The following is a 19,743-nucleotide window of genomic DNA, read 5'->3' on the forward strand; positions in this document are numbered from 1 at the left end:
CTGTTCATAAATTCTGTTTAATTGTTTTACGTAACAACATCAAAAGCTGTTTGATTTGACAGTGGAGAGTCCTCATTAAGAATTCTGCTTGTGAAGAGGAATAGGTGCAGCTCTGTTTATGTATCAGAAAACAGAATCATTTTGAGTTGGTTTATATTATTAAAATGGGTTTTTCTGAAGGAATACTTTCAGCTGGAACCTTTGAAATCAATATTTTTTTTCTTCTCCAAGAATAAGCTACCTCTGAAAAACTAAAGGGACCTGAAGTCAGAAGATAGATAATAAAGGATTCCTGTGTCCTTGCCACACAACCCATAGCAATAGCTGCACATTGTGGATCCTAAGAGAAACCATTTTTATTGCTTTATTATATTTTACTTGCATTTTAATCTCCAGCCAGTTTGACAGGCTCCTGTTCTGCTTATATAAAGTCATATGTACACAGACAGTAGGTGATAAAGAGACTGTTTTCTCACTGACATTCATGCAGAAATGTATTGTGTCCGACATGCTGCCAGCGTTATGTTAACATGGAGTAGTTAGAGGAACCACAGTGCTTTTATGTAAACATAACTCTTTGTCAGGCAAGCAGAAGAGAGGGAGCAGATGGCAGCAGCAAGGTGCACGCTGGGCTTTATCACAGCCATCTTCCAGAATAACAAGGACTCAAGGCCAGATCCAAAGCTTGTTGTGGTTGGCCACATCGTCAGACACAGGAGACGCTCTTAACGGACACAAAGTCAAATCAAATGTGGCACAGAGCTGGCCTGTCAAGTATCACATATAACCATGCTGTGCCATTTTACAGCAGGGTGTCTGTGGAGAACGAAAAAGCTGTTTCTGCTTGCACACAGCTGTTCAAAGGCTTTCTCATCTCTGTGCGGAGTCTGCGAAGCAAAACGCAGGGAGATGAGTGACAGCACAGCGGGCCGGCTCGCCTCCATCACTGCCCAGGAGAAGAGGAGTAGCACAATGTTGTAGCCGAGGGCAGCTGGCAGCAGGTGGTGGTCCGTTTTGTTCCAGTGATAATTATAAAAATAAAAAAAAAAAGTGTTGAGCAGCTTCTGTGTGAGGATGGCAGAGAGGAAGGACACTGTGGACCAGCAACACTCCGCTCAGTACACAGAGAACAGTGTTAAGATCTTGTAAAAAAAAGTGTCTTAGTGTTTTAGAGTTTATGCAGCTGACTACAGACATTTCTTTCCACGTAACATTGGCCTTATTTCTCCCAAAGAGTCGATTTAAACGACAATATAGTTTGTCTGTCCCTCTAGAATGACACGTGTTTTCTGTTGTGACGTCCCTATTGGAAAGGACAATATCATTTGTCTGAGCCTCAATCACTGTTAAAAGATAGTGTGACAACATTATGGTTAAGGTTTGTTTAGGTCAAGGCAAAACATGACTTGGTAAGGTTTAGGGAAAGGACTGTGGTTTGATTTAAAAAAAGAACTAAGTTAAGGTTTGGGGAACTTTATTCTCACTGTTACAATAATAAACGCTTTGTTAAAGCTTTAGTGTGTAACTTTTTGAAATTAATAAACATCCGTTACGTTCAAGTCATTGCCAAATGAGTTGCTACAAAGCTAATTAAGACTCTCTCTGTATTTCTCAATATGGCTGTGTTCAGAAGATTGTGTCGTCCGGTGACTGATCATGATTTTTTAATTCTCCGTTTCCTCCGTGGCTACCATGGTGGCTACTAGCAACTGTGTGGGGGAGGGAATGGTGGCACGTGCGCGATCATTGTATCATGTGGACGCGCTGACAGAGTTGTTGTCATTACTTAGAATTCCTCATGGGGGAGACAGAAACTACACACTGTAGCTTTAAGTGAGGGAACGAACAGCAGTGTTTGTCCAATATTATGTTGACCCATCCACCCACGTGAACTTTGTCGCTCAATAATTCCTAGGCCTGTCACAGAAGGTCCCATACATAAGCTCGGGGAAGTGGCTCTGCCCTGCTCATTAACGTTGGTGGGGAAGTTAATAAGATGTGCATTTGTCAAACCCACTAGTAAGTCTTCATCAAGCAAGTAATTTCTCTTATAAAACCAAAAAATACGGTATGAAAACACTTCATATACGTAAAGCATACATTTCGTAGAAGCAAGTTCCCGGGTGCAGCATCTTCATCGTGATGCGTCAAACCATAATGGGCTCATCACTGCCCCTTGAAAATACCCACTGGTACTTGATGCTTGGTGAGAACTGCAGTTATATCAGATGTCCCCCCTCAAACAAGGCTATATAATACCGTCACTTGACATTACATATGCCGTTTTTGGGCACTGAAACGACCGATGCTGTCATTCTTCTGGGGAGGACAGTTTCCATTTCTTGCGTTATTTTGAGGTTCCTATCATTACAATCAAAGGAGAATACTTGAGTTAGAGTTACAAGTTCAACTGATCAGACTATCAAAGCTAACAAGCAGCGTTTTCCATCTCATACATATCTTATAGCGCATTCTGAGAAAAGGAGTTGCACACCTGGCAATTTGCAAATGAGATGCCCTGCGTTTTGTTGCTCAGCAACACTGTCAAAACCGTACTGAGGTAGAGGAGGATTTCTGTTGGTACAAACAAAAGCACTGCACTCTAACTGTAAGATCCACATTCAGGATTTGTTTTTAGCTTGACTGAAAAACTTGGCATATTACACAACACAACTTCTCCGCATGATCTTAAAGTGAGCAGAAACTCATTATACTAAGTTGTCAAGTAGTCTCCTGAGGCCACTACTGTTCCTGTTGAGTGTAAAGACTCCGTCATAAAAAAAAATCCTGAGTGCCAGTGAGCATAACTATACAGCTAACTAATTCATGAGAATCAGGAATAAGTTACTGCCATGAAATATTAATGGTTTTATCCCATAAAAACATAATAAGTAACGCCAACACTGTCTGGGAAGAAGTCTGAGATGAAAAATCATGCCTCTGGAAAGGTGTGTGTGCATTTTGTTTAGTAATGCTGTCCAGAAAAGTGAATAATATCTCTGCTGTCTCTTTTCTGCCCAGAACAGTGCATGCTTTTTTTTTTGTAGCAAGGCAAGGGCTGCAGATAAATTTATGTTAGTGAAACGATTGAATCCTACAGCCTTGGACAGTTTTTCAGTCAGCTTCACTGCACATCCATGCACTCCCTTTTTGCTGCTGACTTTATTGAAAATGAGCCACAGAAGATATTCCCTGCCCTTTCCACCACGGTTCCTCTATTACACCCGTTTAAATTACTCTTGGAAAAGCCCCCGAAACCTTTGTGCAAAATTGAAAAAGCCTTCTCCGCCCTTTTTTTTTTTTTTTTTTTTGGAAAGGGTATTTCCCCCAAGGAGGGGGAGGGCCCCTTCCCCCCCCCCCCCCCTCCCTTTCCCCCCCCCCCCCCGCTACAGAACGGGAGGATTGCAGGAAGGTTGCACGTATCTTTCGTCCCCTGACGTCACCAGAGAGCCATTAGACACACTGATTATGAAATCAATAACCTGGAAGCACCATAGTGCTATTTTATAGCACCCAATTGGAAACAGTACTGCTCATGTCCTTGCAGGGTCTGCTTTCATTGTTTTGAGTTGTGCGTCAGCTGCTTTACTGCTTGTAATGGTGAGATCTGGTTACACTCTGCATCCATCCACCTTGAATGACACCTGTGACATACGCTGCTGTAACTACGTCCTGACATCAGCAGTGCTCACAGAAAACAGGTTTGGATTGAAAGAGTCAAATATGAAGAGATATAGATTTGTTCTTATGATCACATGGGATTTTGAAGGAAAAGTTCAATGTATTTGAGAAATATGCTAATAACAACAAGTCAACGATATGGATGGTTGGTTTCCTCTAACCCTCTAATAAGACCAACAAGAGCGTTTAATAAAATAACGTCCCTAGCAGTGGCAGGAAACGACCTCATTTCTAAACCAGAGAATGTATCAGTCGCGGTTTTGAACGTAAAGGTTACAATTTTAAGCACGTCCTTAAAATTGTGAAATTGTGGTTATGTTTATGCACCAAAACAATTAGAAAAAGATTTTGGTTTGGGTTCAAATCAGATGTTACTTCACTTCCTGAAGGTTACGCATGTGATGCTGGATGTGACTTTCATCAAGTGAAAAGAAAACCTCATTGTTTACTTTTAGTTTTAACAGGACTCAACGCCTGCTCTCTTGGGTGAAAGTCCTGTCTTTGGTTGACCCATCCACCACCCTGAACTACCTCCTTACGCGGAAATTTGGCGATCTTCTATTTTGTCATCTTGCTTCCTGCTTTGCTCCCTTCATAATGACTGCGGCTACAAGAGGGCATCGCCAGAATAAATGTAAATATTGGTCGTATTTTTGCTGCTTGAACAAACAATGTCTGGGATTGTTTTTGGGGCAGGACAGTCTTGCTAATATGCTTATATGAGTGAAATGAGAAGATTACCTTACCAAGCACAACAATAGATGAACCCAAAAGCAGACTCAGAACAAGGAGATTCAGATTACAGAAGACAGGCAAAAGAAACTAAGAAGGCTAGGCAGCATCAAAGGTCCAAAAACAAGTTGTGGTCATGAAGTATTGTGTGGCACTTTACTACTACTCCTTTAAGAAACTTGAGACACAAGTGCAATGACATCCGTGACAGACTGGATCAAGTCTTTCAAATATGGCAAGGTTTTCTCTCATGCCTCCCATTTCACATTCTCCCCTACTTCTTTTTAAGATCATTTTTTTGGGGGATTTTCCCTTTAATATATAGTGACAGTAGATAGACTGGAAAGGGGGAGAGAGATGGGGGATAACACGCAGCAGGTCAGAATCGAACCCTCGCTGCTGCAGGACTCAGCCAACATGGGGTGAATGCTCTTACTGGGTGAGCTAGAGGCCTCCCCACATTCTCCCTTACTTCTAACACAGCTATCTCAGGTTATTAACATTCAATTGGTTGCAATAAAGATAATGTACCCATTAGATGTCTTCTTTGTTTGTGTTTTAAACTTTTAAACCACTGCTGCAGATGTAGAGAGGAAGAACATTACAGTCATATCATTTGCCTCCTTGTTAAAGACGTCGTATATTAGTTCTTACGAAACACTGGGGGGGGGGGGCGGCAACAGGAAAATAATTGGCTGCAATTATCATCACATTTTGCTGCTATTTGCAGAAACAGTGGATGTGTACTTGTCATTATACCTGTGGGTCTCTGGGTTCAGTCTGATGCAGCATTGTTAGCTCTTTGATGTCTGAGTAAAAGGCATGACTAATATCATGACGAAATGGAAGCACTTTGGAGAAAGTTTTGTGAAGGAGAAGAAAACAAGGCTCCATCACAGAGAGAAAAAATCCCTATTTACCCCTAAAGCATTTTGTCCGACTGCATAGAGGCAATCAGTCCAGCATCCGTTTGTCTCCAAGTTTCCTATTACCCGGGGAACGGAGAAACAAGGTACCAGAGAGCAATCACACACACACGCGCACGCACGCACGCACGCACGCACGCACGCACGCACGCACGCACGCACGCACGCACGCACACACCCACACACACACACAAACAAAAGCAAAAGTCATAAAGCAAACTGGGCCAGGACACATGTAAAGCTAGGGGCATTTCATTTAGGTAGACTGTTTGAGGATAAGACAAGTCTTTTTTTCTGCCTTTGATGAGCTACAGAGAATGGCAGGTGGATTACAGGGTCAGTGGAGTGGGTGGACTTGGCCGGCATGATAGTGGGTTGGCAAATGCCACAGAGGAGGCTGCGTGTGTGGACACGAGCCATGGCCACAGTACCTGAATAAACAAGGATGCACAAAAACAAGCAGGCTGGACCTCTGCAGCCTATTAGAGGGGACACGCCAGGGTACATTTAAAGCTGCGACAACCATAAATGTTTTTGGGTCTTCGTTTGCAGATATGTGAGAACACTTCAGATACTGAGGTCCAGAATTTGTTTAAAGAGATGCATGACCAGATCATTTGGCCCATCTTTGCTGGTGATATCTAGGACAGCTGGCATCAGAATTGGAATCTTTTTCGTCCAATTTTCCTGACGAGTGACAGATCAACTAGAACTGCAAGCAGTTATGACGGAGTCCAAGCTTCCCCAACAATAATTTAAAAAAACCTACTCATGAGATAATTTAGAACTTTTCTATTTTCTTGGGCATTTAATCAGTCAAATGAGATAAATATAGTTTCCCTATCCCTATGCATTTCACTGAGATTACCCCATTGGGCGATTTACATGCATGAGAAATCCCTCTTTCTCTCTCAGACAGTGCCCATGTTCATTTGGGATCAGCAGGAAGTCATTATAAAACCTGCCAAACTCCACAGGGTGAAACCTTAATGATGAGGTTAAGGGGGTTGTCATCATTATCTGAGAAGTTCTTCAATAAAGGATAAGACTTATTAAAGATGCAACGCGTTAGATCACATGGAGGGTTATGCCAGGCCAAAAAAGACATACATTAGCTTTGTTTATTTTGAACAGCAGTGCATGACACAGAACTGCTCGAACATTTAAGCATCTATAAATTTATCGTGTCAGCATTTAGCCGCTCCCCCTCATTTATTCACAGTTTTCTCCATCTTTTCAGTTGAGGTGAGTGTCCTTGTATCCATTTTGTCAGTTATCTCAACAGCAGTGCATGACACGCCAACTCTGTAAATGTCGACAAGAGCTGGAGGGGACTATTGATGTGGTCCCCATAACCGCACGCACGCACGCACGCACACACACACACTGTAATGCCAATGAAATTAAAAACTCATCTGTTGTGTGTGAATGAGTAAAACAGACAGCCATCACCACAGATCCCTGAATATCCTCATGCCTCCTGCTCATGCTGTGCTTCATTTATTTCATCAAGAGTCTTCATCAGCTTTCAAAGCGTTAACGTATGCTGTCTGCTTCATAGGTATCCAACTTTGTGAGAGAAAATGTAAACTACTGAATATATATAAACTAACTTCATATGAAAGCGTATTTGTTGAGCATATTCTTCAAAAGAGAGCAGTTTTGAGCACATTTGTGTCTAACTGTGTCTTCAGACAGAGTACTGCATACAAAGTCAATGGAAAAAGATGAGTGGACATGAATTTGCCCGGAGCGGCGCAAATTGCAGTAAAGATGCGTGTCCTTGGAAGTTCAAAATCTTTCAACTTTTTCAAAACGTGCACATGACCTGGGGCTGAATGGATCTATAAATGTACAAAGATTAGAAGGAGAGAGACCGGCGGGAAATAATTGAACTGAAGAACTAGAGTTTCTGAGTTATGTCAGAGTCTGAGCTGCCATACAAACACACACAAAGGCACACACTGTCAGTACATGTTTTGGTAGCTAGCTTCAGCCAACATCTGTACAATGCGACGGCCCTGGGCCTTATGACCATGTGCCTGTTTTGGCCTGTCTCTGTTCCCCTCTTTCAGTTGGCTCTAATTGACTGGCTCATCCTATCTCATTTAGGGATTGACCTCAACTGCTGAGAGTCTATATGAGCTGGGTGATTCCATGATGCCTTTCTCACTCTCCCTCCTGGAAGGCTGGTGCCTTTCTGGCACCCAATTTGGTTTTGTTTGGTTTCATTGTGTTTAGTTTAGTAGTAGTAAAGAGGGTTATCTTAACAGTATTCAATAACCACAACGTTCCACCAATTTATGAGGTCATGGATAAATTCAAATAAGTTCGAGGTTATTTTCAGAAGCATCACTTGAATTGCTCTGTCTGGCAAAGAAGATTATGATTTGTTTAAAGAAATGCCAATAAACCAGAGCACGTTTTCCTCCCATCCCGGAATTCTGTGTGGACTAGCCAGACCATCCTTTGCAGTGCTGTGGAGGAAGGTCTGGCAAAGCAAGACTAACTTAACATTTACGCATCCAAAGCATTCAGCATCCACACTACACTAATGATTACTGACTTCACATACAGTATTTTACTTTAGTTGGGTTGTCTCTGATACATATTCTTGTTTATTTAACTCGTTGTTGTGTGGACTTCCCTTATTTGTTATGCTCTTGAAAGAGCTGGGCTTACGAGTCGGTATATTGGCTACACAAAGGATCCAGCGGTAACTTTGTCTGAACTTACCCTGAGATGAACATTGATAAACATTTCATGTTTTTCAGCAAGCCTAATGTTGATTATGTTATTTCTGAATACGTCACAACTCATGAACCTCGAGCTTTCCGCAAATTTCTACTTACCTAGTTGTGAATATGGACTCTTCTCATAAACACGGAAAAAAAAAATCATTTGAAAGCAGAATCTGTACGTTGCGGGGAGGCACGTAGAGAGTTATCAAATCACAGATGGTACTAAGCGATGGCTAACAATGTTGTCTGGTTAACTGCATGTGTGGCTGTTTGAACTGCAAGTATTACAAACTATTTTAGTATATACAGACATATATTGCAGTAAAAAAAACTAACATTTCTTCTTTTTGGTTCTTGCAAGTTTGCCTAAATAAGTACCTGTCGAAACAAACACCAAATATGTATACTGATTTCTTAGCCCAAATAAATTTTGATGTCAGTTCACTTTAACTCCTCTTGTTAAACTCTACAGAACGTTAACATTAGACAGCTTAGTAGGAACACGCTCAAAGATTGAAAAAAGCTGTAATCCCTGCTAAAGTTGAGTTCCTGAGATGAGATGTGTAAGAATGCATAAATGGAGCTGCCATTTTGTGAAAAGACTGCCTAAGTGGAGCCTCCAAATGGCCTTAGTAACAACCTTTCATCTTCTTCACAGGTGAAGTAGGATGCATCAAAATAACAACTCGAAAGGCCAGGCTTGAGGTTTGCCTTGAAACATAATAATTGAGGGGAATAAAAAAAGTCTTCTTCACAACTCAGAGCTGCTTCTCACGTGTCAAACACAGTGAGGCATCAAATTAATATCTTGGTTATGTAGTCGGGTGGAAAAAAACTACAATTACAATAGTGCCCTACAGCTATGCTCTGCTGTGCCATGCTACATCCTGTGACGCCCTGCAGTGCCCTACAGCTATGCTCAGCTGTGCCGTGCTACATCCTGTAACCCCCTATGCCATGAACTACTACGACTACTCCATTTTCTTTATTGTGACTATTATTGCCATTGTTCATCACACACCCAACCGGCACGGTCAGACACCGCCTACCAAGAGCCTGGGTCTGTCTGAGGTTTCTTCCTAAAAGGGAGTTTTCCTCGCCACTGTTGTACTAAATGCTTGCTCTTGGGGGAATTACTGGAATTGTTAGGTCTTTGTAAATTATAGAGTGTGGTCTAGACCTACTCTATCTGTAAAGTGTCCTGAGATAACTCTTGTTATGATTTGATACTATAAATAAAATTGAATTGAAATTCTACAATTAACACAATGAAATAGCGCTGTCCTTTTGGATGTACCCCTGAGCGCAAAGGATATTGGGGAGGAAGCCGTTTACCTTGACTTGATGCACGTTGTTTTTCCTGGGAATTTTTGCTGTTTTCTAAAGGTAAATATTCTGTTGTTTGTTTTTTTGCATAAAATGTCAAGTGAGAAACATTTAAAATTACATACACAAAAATACAAGATTACTGTCATTTCAAATGTATAGTTTTTAATTCCTAGTTTTCCTTAGCTTGGTCATTATGGTATATAGCTGCAGCTTCATATGAGCAAAGATTCATTTTCTTATCTCATTTTAATCACATTTCTGTTAAATTCAAAGCCCACATAGTTATCCCCAGATGTCAAAGTCTGTCCTTAGGCTATGCTTTTTATAGCAGACAGTTTCTGGCCTTTGATCTGCAAGTGCAACTGTTAGCTACTGTTTATGCACAGTGGCAAATGGCTCTGCCCCACACTGGCTGGTAAACAGATCTTATGGTGATTTATCACTGCTAATCAAATCAAGAAATATATCCAGGTCACTTACGTAACATTCATCGCTAGCAAGCATTCACTGTGCTCATATGAGTGTGTAAAGTCTGTATTATGAAGTACACTCACAGCAAATACAGTTTAACAAGATGATCACATTATATGGAATTATATGTTTTAATTATGCTTTGCAAGCAAATTAATCATATATATAATATTTTGTAGAGAGATGTTTAATCCGCAAAAAATAATTACATTTGAGTAACAGTATTTTTCATGAGCAATTTTTAATCCATCATTCAATGACATTCGTTACATAAGGATGTTGCGCAGTACTGTTGTCCAGTCAACAGACAGTTGCACATCCAGCAGTTACAGAGCATAATTTGCCTACTCCTAAACTACCCCTAGGTAGATTAGTCATGCATAATTCCTAAAATAAGGAAACGCTATACTAATAAATGGAGTTAGTGATTCAAAACATTTAAAGGTCCCATGACATGGTGCTCTTTGGATGCTTTTATATAGACCTTAGTGGTCCCCTAATACTATATCTGAAGTCTCTTTCCCGAAATTCTTCTGCCTTGGTGCAGAATTACAGCCACTAGAGCCAGTCCCACAATGAGCTTTCCTTAGGATGTGCCATTTTTGTGTCTCTAGCTTTTGAGGAGGAGAGAGGGCAGGGCAAGGTGGAGGGTGGGGGTGTGGCCTTGACCAACTGCCACTTTTCTCGTTTGAAAGCCATGATGTCTCTCTCCCATGGGTTGGCCAAATTCTCTGGGCGGGCAAAGCAGAGAAAGGGGAGGTAACCTTGCTTGTTATGACCTCATAACAAGCAAGATTCCAGAACGGCTCATCTGAGCTATCATTTTCTCAAAGGCAGAGTAGGATACTCAGGGCTCGGTTTACACCTATCACCATTTCTAGCCACTGGGGGACCATAGGCAGGCTGGGGGAACGCATATTAATGTTAAAAAACCTCATAAAGTGACATTTTCATGCCATGGGACCTTTAAAATGTAGCATTTAAGTGTTTTCCAGTTACATTTTTGTTTTTCCTACCTGTCAGAATGAGCTACCCTACCTGTAACTACATTTATAAAGGAAGTAGGCCATTCTGATAATTACCCACCTGAACGAAAGAGCTACCCTACTTTGAACTACATTTATACAGGAAGTATGCCATTTTGATAGCTATTTCCAACCTGTCAGAATGAGCTACCCTACTTTATTCACGTTTATAGAGTAAGTAATCCATTCTGATAGAGATTTCTATGGAAGTAAATCAGTGTCATCGGCTTTTGAATTTGAATTTTTAGCACTGAATTTATTTTACATCGAATTTTAAAACTGAATTTTTTTGCCTATGACATTTTTTTTCAATGTTTAAAAAAAAATCTATGTAAAAAAATGTGATGTCTCAAAAATTCAGTGTAAAAAAATTCGACATCTCAGAAATTTATTGAAACAAAATTCAATGTCTCAAAAGATTCAGAGTAAAAAAAGTTCAATGTCTCAAAAAATTCAGTGCAAAATAATTCAACGTCTCAAAAAATTCAGTGTAAAAATATTCAGAGTCAACATCCGGGTAACTAAGGAGAAGCAATCAATCCCTGTATCAAATCATCCAACATCCAGCCAATCAAGTTACGCTCCATTGGTCATGTGACGCCGAAACAGGAAGACGGTGAAGTTCAGGTGTGCTCCGGTCAGAGCTCAGCATGGCTCAGAACACAAATGATGGTGCTACGGTGAGTGTACTCTTCATTTACCTTGTGTGTTCGTAAAAGTCAGTAATAGTTACCGGACACGTTGCACATTAACATCATTTGTTGAACAATGTCTACAGGGAACTTTTAATGAGGTGGCCTTCCTTAAAAGTGTGTCAGCTATTAGCTAACTTTATATTAGCATGGTTTATGATGTGGCTGGCAAGAAATATCTGACTGACAGTTTGTTTAACAGCTGCCTATTAAGTTACTAGCTGTTTCACTTTACCCAAAACATTAAAAGGAAGCGCAAATGATTTCATTAGCTACAGTGTTAACTGGTAACAGCTGGGGTCATGGTTGCTCATAAGTTAGTAGCCCCATTCACACTGCTGTTTGCAAAGTTACGTTTTTCGCGCTAAATTACATATCGACATCAGTGAACTGGACGCTGTCAGCCTCCGTCACTCGCGGTGACGGAGGCTGTTTTCCGGGGGAAAGTACAAAGTTCTGACGTCCACTACAGAGGACATTTATAAATAGCATTTTTCATATGAAAATAAATAAGCTCAGCTCTGAAAACTCACTCAGATATTCATAAGATGTTAACTTACTTGAAACAATAAAAAAACAAATAAATAAATGTTTAATTTAAGAATATCATGCTTATCTTTTTTTTCCATAAAATGTGCTCACACAGTGACCATCACAGCTAACCTCTTAAAATGATTACCGGTACACCTAGTCTCTGACATTTAGTAACTGTGTGTAGAACACTTTTTCTTACTTGCAGTATGTTACAGTGCCTTGCGAAAGTATTCGGCCCCCTTGAACTTTTCGACCTTTTGCCACATTTCAGGCCTCAAACATAAAGATATAAAACTGTAATTTTTTGTGAAGAATCAACAACAAGTGGGACACAATCATGAAGTGGAACGAAATTTATTGGATATTTCAAACCTTTTAAAAATAAAACGTGAAATATTAAACTGTAAGTTGTGGTGGGTATTCTATCAGTTTTGCACATCGAGACTGACATTTTTGCCCATTCCTCCTTGCAAAACAGCTCAAGCTCAGTGAGGTTGGATGGAAGCGTTTGTGAACAGCAGTTTTCAGTTCTTTCCACAGATTCTCGATTGGATTCAGGTCTCGGACTTTGACTTGGCCATTCTAACACCTGGATATGTTTATTTGTGAACCATTCCATTGTAGATTTTGCTTTATGTTTTGGATCATTGTCTTGTTGGAAGACAAATCTCCGTCCCAGTCTCAGGTCTTTTGCAGACTCCATCAGGTTTTCTTCCAGAATGGTCCTGTATTTGGCTCCATCCATCTTCCCATCAATTTTAACCATCTTCCCTGTCCCTGCTGAAGAAAAGCAGGCCCAAACCAAGATGCTGCCACCACCATGTTTGACAGTGGGGATGGTGTGTTCAGGGTGATGAGCTGTGTTGCTTTTCGCCGCAAACATAACGTTTTGCATTGTTGCCAAAAGTTCGATTTTGGTTTCATCTGACCACAGCACCTTCTTCCACGTTTGGTGTGTCTCCCAGGTGGCTTTTGGCAAACTTTAAACGACACTTTTTATGGATATCTTTAAGAAATGGCTTTCTTCTTGCCACTCTTCCATAAAGGCCAGATTTGTGCAGTATACAACTGATTGTTGTCCTATGGACAGAGTCTCCCACCTCAGCTGTAGATCTCTGCAGTTCATCCAGAGTGATCATGGGCCTCTTGGCTGCATCTCTGATCAGTCTTCTCATTGTATGAGCTGAAAGTTTAGAGGAGCGACGGCGTCGCCGTGGTTGTAGTGGTCTGATACTCCTTCCATTTCAATATTATCGCTTGCACAGTGCTCCTTGGGATGTTTAAAGCTTGGGAAATCTTTTTGTATCCAAATCCGGCTTTAAACTTCTCGACAACAGTATCTCGGACCTGCCTGGTGTGTTCCTTGTTCTTCATGATGCTCTCTGCGCTTTACACGGACCTCTGAGACTATCACAGAGCAGGTGCATTTATACGGAGACTTGATTACACACAGCTGGATTCTATTTATCATCATTAGTCATTTAGGTCAACATTGGATCATTCAGAGATCCTCACTGAACGTCTGGAGAGAGTTTGCTGCACTGAAAGTAAAGGGGCTGAATAATTTTGCACGCCCACTTTTTCAGTTTTTTATTTGTTAAAAAAGTTTGAAATAGCCAATGAATTTTATTCCACTTCATAATTGGGACCCACTTGTTGTTGATTCTTCACAAAAAATTACAGTTTTATATCTTTATGTTTGAGGCCTGAAATGTGGCAAAAGGTCGAAACGTTCAAGGGGGCCGAATACTTTCGCAAGGCACTGTATATACAGGTGACAAATTATTTTTTTCTCTTTCAGCTACAACATTGTTGTCTTTGGTGATATTGACGTTTTTTCCCGTAAGGTAGGCACAGTTGTTTGGACTAAGAGTACACATTTCTGTAATCATTAAATACTTGAGTGTCTCATAGACGTATAATTACATTTGTGCTGCAGATAATATATCTTGGTGCAACCTCCAACAACCTTGCATCAACCACACCCTGGCTTTCTTCCTACAATCTGTTGAGAAGTTTGGGTTTCCTCTCAGGTAAATGCATATTTTAAACTGAACATTTACTCAAGTAATGTACTTAAAGATCACCTTCCAGGACCAGATAACAGAGGTACATACAAATATAATGTGATTTGAATGAATAGTGTGGTTCACGTACTTAAGAGATTTAATTAGAAGCCAAGAGCACATTCTGTAGTATTTGAAAGTGTGCCTACTTTTACTGCATACAACTCAAAATGCTCTCTATTTGTAGGGCATGGATATTCTTGACATTGAGTGGGAAAACAGCAGACTTCCATTTGATGACCAGTCGAGCATCATTGTTCCAGACACAGCATGCCCCCTGACCGTCGGACAAATGACAGCAGTCCTTGTGCTGCGATACTTACATTGCTGCTGTTCAATTTTGTGAGCAGCTTCTTGCTCTGTGAAAGAACTGATCAGAATGACTTAAGTTTTGAGTTGAGAGAGACAATAATTTTTTGCATGATCTGAATTGTATTATTGTTATTGCTTTGGCAAGACAAGGGAAAAGAGGAAGGTGCAGCATAGTAACATTAAAAAAATGAAACCAGTCCAGTTAATTTTACTTTAGCTGCCATTAAAACTAATATAATGGTTTCAAAACCATATCCTGACTAATCAATAACATATACCAGTCAGTGATTATCCACAAACATAGGTTCATCTGATCTTAACTATAATGAAAATAATTCATAATTTATGCTTATTTTACTACAAAAATTAGGTATTCTTTCATGTAAATGAAGTTTATTCACCATAAATTCCAAAAATAAGTGGTAATGACTTAGAATGAAGTTGTCACGAAGGTGTAAAATAGAATTGGGTGATCATTTATACTTTATGCGTTATTAATAGGCAAAACAGGCCGGGTCAATTTTGACCCAGGAGGACAACAAGTGTGAATATTGGCTGCCATTAAAGTTTTTAAATGGTTTCAAAACAGTATCCTGACTAAACTTTGACTTATACCAGTCTGTGCTAACCCATCAACATATGTTCCGGTTTATCTCAAGTTAGTCAAAATAATTCATTTCAGCTTTTTTTTTTACTCAGAAATGAGGTATAATTTTATACAACTGCGGTATTTTGACCATATATTAAAATAAGTGCAAACTAGTGATAATAGGTTGGAAAGAAGTTGGCTAAGAAGATGTAAAACAGAATTGGGTGATAATTTATACTTCATGCTTTATAAACTGGACAAACAGACCGGGTCAATTTTGACCCGGGAGGACAAGTGCATGGTCGACGGGAAGAAAGGGTTAATAACCTTTTCTAATTTTTACTGCCATTTATTCTCTTTTGCTGTCAGTCCCCTTACACCGTGTGAAAGGATCATGAACCTTTTCAATGGTTATGAGGGCTTCACAGGAGTTCAGAGTCAGACGTTTACCTCAATGAACTGACCATTTATTGCCAAAGGTTACTGCAAAGTACTCTCAGTAACAGTGTGAAATTATATTCAGTATACATTAACAAGTTCCTGAAGGTTTCTTTGAGCGTGAGAGTTTACAACAGATCTTTTAACAGAATTAACAAGCAGGGACAATCAAGTAAATACAAGTCAAATCCTGTATGGCAACTGCAAATACAGACCAGGATGTCACATTTAAAAGATGTGTAATCCTTGTAATGCCCTGGGATGTGCAAGGTCTCAAAGCAAGTGGCGGCTGTGGGGTATCTGCCCTCGACCACTTCTACAGAGAGACTCGGTGGTAGAATCTCCCATCCGGTCCAGAATTTGACCAGGTCGGTCAGTTCAGTTGGTGTTGCTATAGAGTAGATAAAAAGGAATTAAAACATTTTTTTTGACTTTATTAGTCATCAGGATAAATGGCTAACTATGGCACTACTTACACTCAATAAAAGATTAGTCAAACCCTTGAGATTAGTTTACAGAAAAATAATTTTTAGAATGAGACTGGTTGGACTCGTCTCTTGGGTTGAAAAGAGCAACATGACTACTTTTTTTTTTCTTTTTTAAATCGGGTGGATTAAAAAAAAAAATAATTCATGTCATGTTGCTGTTTCCAGCTCAATAGTGAATGTGTGAAGTTCACGCTGAATATTTAAATAGCTATACAGCTTTTATACTAATTTAACAGATAACCAAATAATATTTAAATACCACTTCCAAGTGTCTCTGTACACTTACCATCAGCAACGAACTGTCGAAGATAGCCTGATATGCGGCATTTGGTGTCAACTTTATCATCGTCACTATCCTCACGAGGCCATGTGAGTTGCTGAAGTACCTGCATTGAAAAAAATAGCATGAAAAAGACTTGTCGTTGACTGTGGGCTATGTATGTAGGAAAACATAAATAACAAGAACAAGATTGAAAACAGACAGGTCTAAACCATAATATATAGGGAAATAACATCACAATATCAGAGTAATTAAAGTTAGGGTTAGGGTTAGATAACATAACTTGGCAATGTGCATTTATAACCAGAACGTCACTCACAGGATAAAAAAAGAATTTTGAATTTCACTTACAGCATGGATCAATAGCTTCTCAAAAATCCATCTCCTGTTTTTCTCAGTTAGGCAAGGGAGGTCCCAGGCATGGGCCAAGTCCTGGACCCGCTGTTTATCCTTATCAGTATGGATCCCCCTTCAAGCTTCAACACAGAGGGAAAATTATTAGGAGATAGAAAAAAAAAGATGTTTAATGCCAGATACTACAGATGGGGCACAAATTAAAAAGGAAAAAACTGAAATACCTAAACCCTACAGTGAGGGGGGAATTCATCCATTGGGGTCACTGAATGGTTTGATGAAAATGTAATGTGAATTATTTACTATGGTCTTCACAGTCACCATATCTGACCCAAATGATCACCTATGGGACATTTTTGGCCAATGTGTTAGACAGCGACGTCCACCACCATCATCAAAACAACAAATGAGGGAATATCTTTTGGAAGAATGGTGTTCATCCCTCCAGTATAGTTCATAGACTTGTAGAATCAATGCCAAGAAGCATTGAAGCTGTTCTGGCAGTTCCTTACTAACACTTTATGTTGGTTTTTCCTTTAATTTGTCCTCTGTATGTGCACTTGCAAAACGTAATGAATATGAATATTACATATTGGATCCAAATAAGCACCAACCTCTATTTTATTTACAAATTACTGGCATTTTAGCAGCTCTAAAAATCAAGATTTGTATATACTACTACATTTACAGTATTACAAAACTAAGAATCTCGTTCACTCCCTCTGGATTTGATAAACTTAAATTAGACATATTAACGTCACTCAATAAGGATATGGATAAAATAAACGGGTGCCCCATTGTACATAAAATGTTAGTGAAAGAAAAAAACACTTCTTCCAGAGTTTAGATTTGAACGTCTATGAGTAATTTTGCCTGTATAACTTAGTAGCATGTCAAAATGTGTATACATAGGGCTTGCATTTAAAATAGCAAACATCTCCCTTAAGTCTTTACCTGGTCATTTCCATTTGAAGTGATGGTCTCTCCGAATGCCTCTGTTCTCTGCAGGATTGTATCCAAGAATATGTATTAATCAATACATCTGCAATGTTTAAGTAAAATAAGCCATATGTACATGAACTAAAGTTTAATACTAAACCTCAGAACTTGATAGGGCTGGGTATCATTCAAAATCTTTCGATCCGGTGCCAATTTTGATACCTCAGTTTCGATGCCGGTTCCTAACGATACATTGTTCAATACCATATGTTTTAAAAAATCCATTTAAACATCAAAAAAATACATTAAACACAAAAGTTTTATTTTCCACTTTATGAATCAAAACAGTTATTAAAATTAAAAAATTCTGGTAAAACTGCTCACTCAGAGTAACATTATTAAAAGTGCCTTGCAAGCTCAGCCATCAGGACAGAGAAACAACAGTTCAGCCTGGAGGAAGTGTAACATCAACAGCACAGCGACCGCTTTCGGCATTAATATATCGCAGCTAACGCTGTCTGCGTGAAGTTTTGAAAAACTGTAACTACACTTGAAACCAACCGTGACTCTCTGTGACTTCAACAAAACTGCAGACAGTTTACTCCGTCCGCACCTCTCCGTGTGCGTGTGTCGGTCGGAGCTCCGCTCCGTGTCAATATGCAGAGAGGACAGATAAGCTTGCGCTTACACTCTCAGACGCTTTTGGAACCCGAAATTTGGCACAAAAAGATACATAATTTTTCGATACTCATAGGATTGGAGTGGATTTTTTTCGGTGCCATTAAAGTATCGACGTTCGGTACCCAGCCCTAGAACTTGATTTGTTACTCCACCACTGGCTGCGCCCCATTGTCTTTCAGACGAACTGATTAAATGCAATAAACGCCTGACTGGCTGACTGCACAATTTCATCAGCCTGACTATCCTGTCATCACAAATACAGGACAAAGGATATTACAAACCAGCAGCAAAAAATCATGTTTTAAACAGCTAAATGTTACTAGCTAGACTTTAATAAGCATTGTAGGAGTTTGGGGACGGTTATATTATCGGCTGTCCATTTATACTATTTTTAAAACTGTTTTGAGCAAAGTGAAGCAGCTCGTAACTGACCAGCTGTTAAATGTACTGTAGTCAGATATTTCTTGTCAGTCAGATCATACTCGCTGACACAGAACTGTGAGTAACGTTACCAACAGTAAACCATGCTAAAGTTAGCTAACAGCTAATATAAAGTTAGCTAATAGCTAACATAACGCTGGCTAATAGCTGACATACTTTTAAGGAAGGCCACCTCATTAAAAGTTCCCTGTAGACATTGTTCAACAAATGATGTTAATGTGCAACGTGTCCGGTAACTATTACTGACTTTTACGAACACAAAAGGTAAATGAAGAGTACACTCACCGTAGCACCATCGTTTGTGTTCTGAGCCATGCTGAGCTCTGACCGGAGCACACCTGAACTTCACCGTCTTCCTGTTTCGGCGTCACATGACCAATGGAGCGTAACTTGATTGGCTGGATGTTGGATGATTTGATACAGGGATTGATTGCTTCTCCTTAGTTACCTGGATGTTGACTCTGAATATTTTACACTGAATTTTTTGAGACGTTAAATTACTTCGAACTGAATTTTTTGAGACATTGAATTTTTTTACTCTGAATCTTTTTAGATGTTGAATTTTTTGAGACATTGAATTTTTTTTTCACTGAATTTCTGAGATGTCGAATTTTTTTACACTGAATTTTTTGAGACATCACATTTTTTTACATTGATTTTTTTAAACATTGAAAAAAAAATGTCATAGGCAAAAAAATTCAGTGGTAGAAATTCGGTGGCTTTTAAAATTCAAAGTCTGATTTAGATGCAAAATAAAATTCAGTTTTAAAATTTGATGTAAAATAAATTCAGTGCTAAAAATTCGAATTCAAAAGCCAATGGCACCGATTTACTTCCATAGATTTTCTACCTGTCAGCATGAGCTACTCTACTTTTAACTACATTTATAGAGGAAGTATGCCATTCAGATAAATATTTTCTACCTGTCAGATTAAGCTACCCTACTTTGAACTATATTTATAGAAGTAGCCCATTCTGATTCTAATCTGGCCAAACACCACACTGACCTATGTGACCTTTTAAG

At 39.5% G+C, this 19,743-nt stretch overlaps 1 long non-coding RNA gene across 2 annotated transcripts; it reads right to left on the bottom strand.

The window, feature by feature from the left end:
- Positions 1-15,088: 15,088 nt before the first annotated feature.
- On the bottom strand, positions 15,089-19,040 carry LOC120558372. Of its 2 annotated transcripts, XR_005639099.1 has the most exons (5): positions 19,005-19,040; positions 17,613-17,660; positions 16,656-16,780; positions 16,311-16,410; positions 15,089-15,927 (listed from the first exon to the last, which is right to left on the bottom strand). It is a non-coding gene; the product is annotated as an uncharacterized LOC120558372 (long non-coding RNA). The 2 variants fall into 2 exon arrangements; XR_005639098.1 differs by lacking the exon at positions 19,005-19,040 and having other exon boundaries at positions 17,613-17,825.
- Positions 19,041-19,743: the final 703 nt, after the last annotated feature.

This window comes from Perca fluviatilis, chromosome 5, assembly GCF_010015445.1.
Source record: "Perca fluviatilis chromosome 5, GENO_Pfluv_1.0, whole genome shotgun sequence".
Lineage (NCBI taxonomy): Eukaryota > Metazoa > Chordata > Actinopteri > Perciformes > Percidae > Perca > Perca fluviatilis.